Source organism: Gracilinanus agilis, chromosome 6 (genome assembly GCF_016433145.1).
Source record: "Gracilinanus agilis isolate LMUSP501 chromosome 6, AgileGrace, whole genome shotgun sequence".
NCBI classification, from domain to species: domain Eukaryota; kingdom Metazoa; phylum Chordata; class Mammalia; order Didelphimorphia; family Didelphidae; genus Gracilinanus; species Gracilinanus agilis.
Window position 1 is genome coordinate 105225152 of NC_058135.1, and position 10977 is coordinate 105236128.

Sequence of the window (10977 nt, forward strand, 5' to 3'; positions counted from 1 at the left end):
CTCGATCTACATTCAAAACCTTCTCTAGTTTGACAGGGCCTGTCAAGGTCTGTGCCTTTGAGAACCATCGTGACCAAGGGAGTGCACGACCACTGAAGCATATGCATGAAACTGAACAAAACTTGTATAGCGACCATTGACTTCTGCTATGGTGTTGGTCAGATCAGAGGGAGAAATGTGGGGTGTGGGAATCTATATTTTGGTTATTCAGATGTGATAAATTAGGAAGTAGTGTAGCACATTCAGCATGACAGTAGACCTTACAAATATATCTATAAGTCATGTGTTGACTTATTTTGAGAATAAAGGGTAGGAGAGGAAGCGAGTCTCTTAATCCATTTTCTGGTGTGAGCAACCGAAGTAAGCTGCTTCTTCCTTTCCTTTCTCATTGGGTAGGATTTATTCCCATTCTGCCATATAATCTCTTCCAGATTAATTGCAGTCTCTAAACTGGGATCTCTTTATTTTTGAGGAAGTTGAAAAGAGCTTGAATCTTCATTCCATAAATGAATGAACAAATGAATGAAGAATTTAAGTGCTTACTTACTAGGTTCAAGGCAGGCTTCTTGGTGGCACAGGGTATGGAATTCTAGGCTTGAGTCAGGAAAACTCATTTTCCTAAACTCAGATCTGACCTCAGACATTGTCTGTGTGACTCTGGGCAAAATTACTTAACCCTGTTTGCCTCAATTTCTTCGCCCATAATATGAGCTGGAGAAAGAAAAGGCAAATCACTACAGTGGTTTCTTTGCCAAGAAACCCCCAAATGGGTTTATGGAGAGGCAGACATGACTGAACAATAACAAATGTTCAAGGCAGTGATCAAAGGTGCTTAATAGGTGGACCACAGTCATTGAGGATGAGGGAGATTGGTTAAGGAGCAAGCACAGTATACTTCTGTTTGTATCCTTCCCAAAAAGAGTAAAAGTCCTGTTTGGGGATATATGTGTATGCAAATTCAAAGGTTAAATAATATCTCTGTTACACTTTCCCCATAATAGTCCTATAAAGCAGGTAATAAAAAATAGTATTCTCACACCTCATTCCCATTTTTCAGAAGAAGAAAATTGTCTCAGGCATGTAAGTAGCAAGTGGAAACAATCTCAATCAGAATTTTTAATTTCAAGGGAACAAAATCTGGAGATGAGGGCAGCTAGGTAGCTCAGCAGGAGGACCTGGGTTCAAATGTGGCCTCAGACACTTCCTAACTATGTGACCCTGGGCAAGTCACTTAATCCCTAACATATTGTTCTTACTGTTTTTCTGTCTTGATCCTAAAACAGAAAGTAAGAGTTAAAAAAAATCTGGAGATGATCAAACACTAAGATATTCCAGATGGAACCAAATTGAACACCTTTTTTGGTTATTCTCTTCCCTCTCATCATCTCATCTCTCTTTCCCCATCTCTTCCTTCTCTAAAGTGCTTCCTTAAAAAAAAAATGAATTAGAATGTTGCTATTAAATCACTTCAAGACAACATTTTAAGGAAGTCCTTGACATCCAACAACAATTTTGATGTTTCTTTTCCTCACTAAATTCATTCGTTCTGATGTCATGTCAACCCAACCTAAGCATCTGTTTGGAAAAGCTAACGTGTCATTTGACTGCCTTTTAGCATGTGGTGGAGTGAATAATCATTTACCAAGCTTGTTATAAAGACACTGATAACCAGAAGGTCTATATGAGTGGTTCCCAAACTTTTTTTTAAAACATTTATTAATATTCATTTTTTAGTAAAGTTAACATGGTTACATGATTCATGCTTCTACTTTCCCCTTCATCCCTCACCCTCCCCCCACCCCTGGCCAATGCACATTTCCACTGGTTTTAACATGTGTCATTGATCAAGACCTATTTCCAGATTGTTGATCATTGCATTGGTGTGGTAGTTTTGAATCAAAATCCCCAATCATGTCTGCCTCAACCCATGTATTCAAGCAGCTGCTTTTCTTCTGTGTTTCCTCTCCTGCAGTCCTTCCTCTGAATGTGGGTAGCATTCTTTTCCATAAATCCCTCAGAATTGTCCTGTGTCATTGCATTGCTGCTAGTTCAGAAGTCCATTACATTCGATTTTACCACAGTATATCAGTCTCTGTGTACAGTGTTCTTCTGGCTCTGCTCCTTTCACTCTGCATCAGTTCCTGGAGGTCTTTCCAGTTCACATGGAATTCCTCCAGTTTATTATTCCTTTGAGTACAATAGTATTCCATCACCCGCATATACCACAATTTGTTCAGCCATTCCCCAATTGAAGGACATACCCTCCTTTTCCAGTTTTTTGCCACCACAAAAAGCGCAGCTATAAATATTTTTGTACAAGTCTGTTTATCTATGATCTCTTTGGTTCCTAAACTTTTTTGGCCTACTGCCCCCTTTCCAGAAAAAATGTTACTTAGCCCCCTGGAAATTATTTTTTTTTTTAATTTTAATAGCAATTAATAGGACCGATAAATGCACCTGTGGCCATCACTGCTCTCCTGGATCACTGCAGCACCCACCAGGGGGCAGTAGCGCCCACTTTGGGAATCACTGGTTTATATGATCATAGATTTAGAATTAGAAGAATTCTTAGATATCATCTAGTCCAATCTTTTTTGTTTACAGATGAAGAAAAACAAGGGTCCAAAGAATGAATGATTAGCCCAAGGTCACACAGATAGTAAATTGCAGAACAAACATTTAAACTCAATATTATGTCACCAAATCCAGCATTCTTTTCAGCTATTGATGAAAGAAAGAAAAGGGGAAAATGACATTATCAAATCTCACAGTGATCCTGGATTACTGGAGCTAGAAGAAACCTTGGAGATCATTTAGTCTTGCCTCATTTTACAGATGAGAAAACTGAGGTCCAGAAATGAGGCACCTTTTATAGAGTTGCATGATTAGTTAGTGATAAAGCTGGAACTGTAGCTTATGAAGTGGTATTCAACTCAATATGCAGTTATTAAACATCTACTGGATACCTGACATTATGCTAAGCATGAGGGTCTGGGTATAATAAGCATTTAGATTAATTTTCACTTTCTCCCAGACTACATTTTAAAAAAAAATCCTTACCTTCCATCTTAAAATAAATACATCTGTATTGGTTCTAAGTCAGAAGAGTGGTAAGGGCTAGGAAGTTGGGGTTGAGTCATATAGCTAGAAAGAAAGTGTCTGAGGTCAGATTTGAAGCAGACTTTTCAGTCTCTGAGCTGTCTCTCTATCCACTGAGTTTACCTAGCTGTCCCTCAGACCATATTTTAAAATAGCCTGGGGAGAGATGGTGAGTCTATGGAGTAATATTAATGAGCAGCAGCCCACAGAGTGACAGGAGAATAGGCATTTCTATAAGCAAACAAAGCTTTAATAAAAGGAGAAACGATGCCTCTAGAATTGTTATTGGCGTGAGCAGTGAAGAAGCTGGAATAAAAGAGGAGCATAAAAGAGGTAGCAGTGCCACCTAGTAGGGGCTGGCAGCATTGCCTTCAGTAAGTTTGGTTTCCTGTGAGAAAGGCTGTTCTCAGCTTGCCCACAATGGCCCAATTCCTGGCTCCACGTTCAGATATTGAGTCTTCCAAAGAGAAAAACTTCATCTGTGTGGGGTGAATGAGAAAACCTGTAAAGGGTACATGAATATATCCCTGCCTAAATGGATCAATCGTGCCTCTAAACAGAGAAACACCACTAATTAGTTTTGCTTTTTTGTTTTATTGATGTGGACTCTGTTATCAAGTAGATGATGGCAGTGGATAGAGGGCTGGACCTAGAGTCAAGAAGACCTCCATTCAAGTCTTCATAGCTGTGTGACCTTGGGAAAGTCACTTAGCTTCTGTTTGCCTCTCAAATGGGGACAATAATAGCACCTAGGATCAAATAAGATCATAATTGTAAGGGGTTTAGCCCAGTACCCTCCATAGAGATGTTACTTAATTATTTTCCTGAATTCTGATGAGAAGAATCATGACCAGCATTGCTATAATACTTTAAGGTTTATGAAGTATTTTACAATTAAGTGACTTGGCTTTAGAGGTAGGCAGGGTTAGGCTCGGGTCCCATCTCTGACTCATATTAGCCACGTTACCTGGGACAAGTCATATAACTTCCCTCAGTGAACCCAGGTCATTCTATCATAGGATCATAGATTTAAAGCTGAAAAAGCTCCTAAATATCATGGAGCTAAAACCCCTCCTTTTGGAGATGAGGAAACGGGGAGAAAGGAGTGAGAGGTGACTTGCCCAGGGACACACAGTCATTAAGTATCTGAAGTGGGATTTGTTTTGGGGGAGTTTGAGAGCTTTTTAGTACCATTTCATTTATTGGTTTCAGAAATTACTTGAGCTTAGCCCATCAATTTAATTCAATAAACATTTGTTAAAATGGAGATATCACTAAAGATTGTTGTTCTTCAGTCATTCCAGTTGTGTCCAACTCTCTGTTACGTGACCTTTTGGGGGGTTTTCTTGGTAAAGAGACCACTGGAGTACTTTGCCATTTATTTCTCCAGTTCATTTGACAGATGAGAAAACTGAGGCAATCAGTTTTAAGTGACTTGCCCCGGGCTGCACAGTTCATACTGTCTGAGGCAGAGTTTGAGCTCAGGAAAATGAGTCTAGGCTAGGCACTCTGCCCACTGCACCACCTAGCTGCTATATAACCTCCCCTTTGCTCTCGTGAAACCTATATTGGAGTCGTATGATATGATATGTCTATAGCTATAGATGAAACACATACTTATGATAGTGATGAACAGAAATACACTGTTAAGTACATTCAGAATAGGGACCAAGGCGGGCTTTAACATCTGGGATTTTTCCTTTTAAGAGCTTAATTAATTAATTAATTAATTAATTTGCCAATTACATGTAATAATGAATTTCCACCTAAGTTTTCCAAAGTTATATGACCACATTTTCTCCCTCCCTTCCTGGAGCGATTCCATCTGGTTACATGTGTATTATCATGCAAAATATTTCTATATTGTTCATTTTTGTAAGAGAACAATCCTATAAAACCAAAGTCTTCAACAAAACCCCAAATAAACAAGTGACTCTGACTGCAACAGTTCTTTCTGGAGGTGGACAGCATTCTTTGTCATTTTCTTATTTATTGACTCTAGGGGTTAAAATAAAAAGATAATGATCTGCTTTGGTGAAAGGAGTGTTCATACCAGGAGCTAGCTGGAGAAATCATAGAATCCCAATAAGATGCTTCTAATGACAGTCAGGAAGGCATAGTAGATCTAGGGCTGGCTTTCCAGTCAATGGGGCTGCCTCAGACACTTACTAGCTGTGTGACCTTATGCAAGTCACTTTCTCTGTTGGCCTCAGTTTCTTCATCTGTCCAATGAGCTGGAGAAGAAAATGGCAAACCACTCTAGTTATCTCTGCCTAGAAAGCCTCAAATGATGTCACAGAGACTCAGACACACTGTAAAACATGAGCAACAGCAAATTATATAATCAATAAGATCTAGATTAAAGTTCTGCTTCTGACATGTAGTAGTAGTATGATGGCGAGCCAGCCAGTTAGTCTCTTTTAAGTCTATTTCCTCATCTGAAAAATGGACTGGACTTGTTTGCCCCTGAAAGAAATCCTTTCTAGCTCTAGATTTGTGCCTCTGCTTATTACAAAACATTTTTAGGTTTACTGATGTTTTCCTCACAACAGCCCTTTGAAGTTCATATTAATGAGGATTATTCTTCCCATTTAATAGATTTTAAAACCTGAGGCTCTTCAGAGGTTAAACTACTTACCCAGGTTCACATGGCTAATAAGAGTCTGAGACAGGTCTCTTTACTTCAAGTTCAATGCTTTATCTACCACGCCAAGCAACCATGACTGAAATGAATGGATTTGCTATAGTTTACAAGAAATCCGTTCAAGTTTAGGCCTGACAGACACATGCATCTCTTTCACAAACTGAGATTTAAGCGGTTTCCTATCTCATCTACAAAAGAAATTAACAGAAGCCTATTTCACATGGCTTTTCTGTCTTTTTTTTTTAATTAGCACAGAAAGAAAAGAATATATGCAAAAGAAGATTATGAAAAATTCTATTCCAGATGCTGAAGTGTTTTCAAGGGAAAAAGATTTCTATAAATGAGATCTAATGGAGATTCTTATTTAAAAAAAAAACCCTTACCTTCTGTCTGAGATTGTTTCCAAAGCAGAGGAGTGGTAAGAGCTAGGCAATGGGGACTTAACCCACTGGAACTTGCCCAGAGTCACACAGCGAGGAAGCATCTGAGGCCATATTTGAACCCAGAACCTCCCATCTCTAGACCTGGCTCTCAATCCACTAAGCCACCTAGCTGTCCCCTCTAAAGGAGATTTTTAGGGTCCTGTGGATGGGCCAGAATTTAGAGACAGAAAGACATCTCACATGTCAGGAGTGATCAATTATATTATTAGATTTTGTTACTGCTCAGTTTTCTTTTCAGTCTTATCCAACTCTTTATGACCCCATTTGGGATTTTCTTGGCAAAGAAACTAGGGTGGTTTGCCATTTCTTTCTCCAGCTCGTTTTACAGATGAGGAAACTGAGACCAAGTTAAGTGACTTTCCCAGAGTCACACAGTTAGTACTTATCTGAGGTTCTGAGGAACAAAGGGAGATCCAAAGCAGGGCTGTCCAGTCCGCATTGGTACAGAGAAATTTTTCATCAGGAATTAAAAATTAGACTGTTCCCTAACAGACCCTAAATTTTCAACCCTTCTGAAAGTCCAATGGATGCTTTCTCAGAGTGATATCCAAAGCATCCACATCTGAGCTCTGCCCTTTATGCTCCCTGTGGTCCCCAAGTCATTAAGCCTTTCTGAGCCTGAGTTTCTTTGTCCTTAAAATGAGGGAGTTGGATTCAGTGCTCTCTAAGGCTCCGTCAGATTCTAAACATATTGGCCCTAGGACAGCTCTGATCCTGTGTAAGGAAAGTCGGACTATCCCCATTTGGATTGAACGCCTTTACAGTCAATGTGAAATACAGTTAAGCTTTGAGAGAGAAAAGAAAAAATATGCAATTTGGAGGCAGAGGACATGGGTTCAAATCCCAGCCTTGAGTGATTTTGAACAAGCAAGCCCCTTTGAGATTCTTTTGCCATCTAGCTCTAAATATATGGGCATATAATGTCAAGCAGTAAAATATTTTAGAGTCACAAATAGCACAGATTTGCCAAAAAGCACAAAACATTTGCCAAAAGACCCTTGGCAAATTGGCCTCGCCTTTCTCAGAAGGTCTGTCTTAGGAAGTTTGGACACAGGATTTTATTATTCACACTTAAGACTACAATAAAGTGAGGTCCATAGACTTTCCTTATACAGATAAGTCCTTCCACATTGCAGGAGTCTGGGGCTTGGTGTCCCTGTGATCTGGAAAATTCATGCCCCTCATTCCAGAGGAGGAATCCAATTTTTTCCTTCTTTTTATGGGGAGTTAATAGTATGTAAATGTAAAATTTGGGTTAAGTATTCAGTCATCGGCTAGACATAGGCGAGTGTTAAGTACAAATAACGTATGAAAAAGAACATTTTAAAAACAGGAAATAAATATGGAAAATTTTAAATGAAACAAATTTGAAGAGAACAATGTTGAACATACTACATATATCATAAAAGAATTTTTCTTTAATTGTGAAATTTCCTGATGATACTTATCATTAGCCCGTGGAACCAGTTCTTTTACTATAAATTTAATTTTTTTAAACCCTTAACTTCTGTGTATTAGTTCCTTGGTGGAAGAGTGGTAAGGGTAGGCAATGGGGGTCAAGTGACTTGCCCAGGGTCACACAGCTGGGAAGCTTCTGAGGCTGGATTTGAACCCAGGACCTCCCATCTCTAGGCCTGGCTCTCAATCCACTGAGCTACCCAGCTGCCCTACAAATTTAATTTTAAGAAAAGAAATTTGTGTGACTGTTCATTTGCATTTTTAAGCAGTAAAATATATACTATGCAGATAATATCATACATAACAGAATATGTATTTTATACCTTTATAATAGCTCTTTCCGTGTCATATGCTGGCTTTTGTGCTCTTTTCTTAAGCTCTAGCTCTTGACTTATTTTCACTTTAAAAAAGAAGTTGTGTATATTTATGGAATTAAAAGATAACATGTCAGTATTATACATCATTCATTATGAAGTTTTTCCGCGTCATCTGTTGTCCTTTGGGTGTCACCTGCGGCTTCCACAAAACTCCCCCCAAATTCCCATTTACTTTCTTATGCTATGTCAGACCCAAGCTGGGGAAAGTGGGGATGGAGAAGGGACACCTGTCTTTGTTCCAAACCTAGAATTCTGGTGCTTACCTTGACTTTCTTATTTATATGCTCTCATTGCACCCTCTAGTGGATAATGTTAGCATACCACATTTATTTATTTTCTAAATCCTCACTCTTGTTTAGACTGTCAGAAAGGAAATGAAAGGAGACCCAAAGGAAGTTTACTTGGCAAATACACTATTTTTTTTTTTTATTATTTTTTTAAACCTTTACCTTCCATCTTGGAGTCAATACTGTGTATTGGCTCCAAGGCAGAAGAGTGGTAAGGGCTAGGCAATGGGGGTCAAGTGACTTGCCCAGGGTCACACAGCTGAGGCCAGATTTGAACTTAGGACCTCCTGTCTCTAGGCCTGGCTCTCAATCCACTGAGCTACCCAGCTGCGCCCGGAAAATACACTTTAGCAAGAACACCAGTGTCCATAGTTTGATGAGTAGCACAAGAGTTGGATTTAGAGAAAGGAAGACCTGAGTTGGAATCCCGCCTCAGATATTTTAGCAATTGTGTCTTCCTGGTCTTAATCTCCCTGGGCCTCAGTTTTCTCATCTGAAACATGGGGACAATAATAGGATAGTAATCCTGCCTCTTAGGGCTGTTGAGAGTTTCAAGTGAGATAATATTTGTAAGTCACTTAGTGTAATGCCTGGTTCATGGTAGGTGCTATATGAATGCTAGCTGGTATCAGTCCCAGTGATCCCAAGGACCATCTTCCCTTTTACCCAGGCACAGAACCTCAGAGAATCATGGGTTTATTTTTTAATTTGTATTTATTTATTTTTTAAGCTCTTACCTTCCATCTTGGAATCAATACTGTGTGTTGGTTCCAAGGCAGAAGAGGGGTAAGGGTAGGCTATGGGGGTTAAGTGACTTGCCCAGGGTCACACAGCTAGGAAGTGCCTGAGGCCAGATTTGAACCTAGAACCTCCCATCTGAGGCCTGGCTATCAATCCACTGAGCTACCCAGATGTGTCCAGATCGTGGGCTTAGAGCCACAAGAAATCCTAGAGATCAATCAATCCCTCAGTCAACAAGCATTTATTATGTATTTAGTATATGATAGGTAAGAAACAGGATGGTATAGTGGATAGAGAGTTAGGAAGATGAAGGAAGAAGGGAGGAAGGAAGAAAGGACGGAGAAAGGAAATAAAAAAAGAAAAAAGGAGAGGAAGGAAGAAAAGAGGAAGGAAGGAAGGAATGGACAAAGGGAGGAAGGAAAGAAGGGAGGGAAGAAAAAGAAAGGGAAAGGAGGAAGAAAAATATAAAGTTACTATATGATATATATTTATATACAAAGCTTATTTTATGTATAAAGTTTTTATATACATGATATTGCATATGTAAAGTTTATATATATATATATGATACTTTTTATATAGTATTTAAAATTGGGCTTGAAACATTTGTTAAGCGTGGTGACCTTCAAAAGTATTTCAATCAAACACTTAGGAAGGTTGGATCCATGGCTTTTAATCTATATCGACATTTTTTCTTCACCTTTTTCCCAGGCTCCTGTTATTCACTTTTCACCATTTCAAGCTAGCTTCTATTTGCTATGGCCTCTGCCAAGTGTCTGTCTACTAGCATCCTGTGGTGTCTCTGTCGGACCCTTCAGTTTGGTTCCTTGTTCTCAGTGTGACCTTGGATGACTCCTTGATGGGTCTCTATGCTACATCTGCTGCTAATACATTTCCATACGTTTGTCTTTTTGAGAACTTTTTCCTTCTACAACCACATGGCTTCCTGAATCCTTTGCCTTGGGCCCTTATTGTATTGCCCTCCCTTGTTTGCCATCATGTTGCCCTGAATTCCCTGTCTTGGCTTGCCCTTTCCTACATGCTCCAGTTCCTCTTGATGTTCGGTCTGTGTCATTTTCTGCGTGGATCTATCTCTATAGTTGACCAGCTTCTTACACCTCCCTTTGCCTTATATTTAACCACTGCCACTGCATCGATACCACATGTGCCCTCATATATGGCATTCCTTGTAATAAGAGCCTTCGTGTCAAACTAATTAACTGGTAGTGATTATAGTGATAATATTGAAGACACAGCTGAAGAATGGGAGGCCTGCAGGAAGTATTTTTTTTTAAAGGAATAGTTGACTGCTCTCACTCCTTTGCAGAGCTGGGTTTTCCACAATATGGAACGCTGTGTACATATGTTGTCAATTTTAAAATTTAACATATGTATATTAAATTAATTGATAGTTTTGTTCTACTTTTTCTTTTTGCTCTTTTTCTTTTTTAAAAAAATTCTCTCTGCTCTCTAGGTGAGGGGAGAGGGGATACAGAGGAAATTTAATGTAAAAATAGAAATGCATTTATTTGTTATTAGAACCATTACCTTCTGTTTTAGAATCAATACTGTGTATTGATTCCAATGCAGAAGAACAGTAAGGGCTAGGCAAAGGAGGCTGGGTAACTTCCCACGGGGTCACACAGCTAGGAAGTATCCCAGACCAGATTTGAGTCCAGGACCACCTATTTCTGGTCTGGCTCTCAATCCACTGAGCCAGTTAGCTTCCCCCAAGATACTTATTTTTAAAAAATAAATGGAATAGGCAGTTTTTAGCACTAAGTAGCATTGGAGAGAATTTTAATGCTACTCTACCAATAGCTCACCAAAGAGATTCTCCTTTCTCTCTCTCTCTCTCTCTCTCTCTCTCTCTCTCTCTCTCTCTCTCTCTCTCTCTCTCTCTCTCTCACTCTCTCCTCTCTCCCTCC

At 39.3% G+C, this 10977-nt stretch overlaps 1 protein-coding gene across 2 annotated transcripts in view; it reads left to right on the plus strand.

Moving 5' to 3' along the window:
• The window catches only part of MARCHF1 (membrane associated ring-CH-type finger 1), a 414802-nt gene that overhangs the window by 361341 nt on the left and 42484 nt on the right, over positions 1-10977 (plus strand). The window lies entirely within an intron of this gene.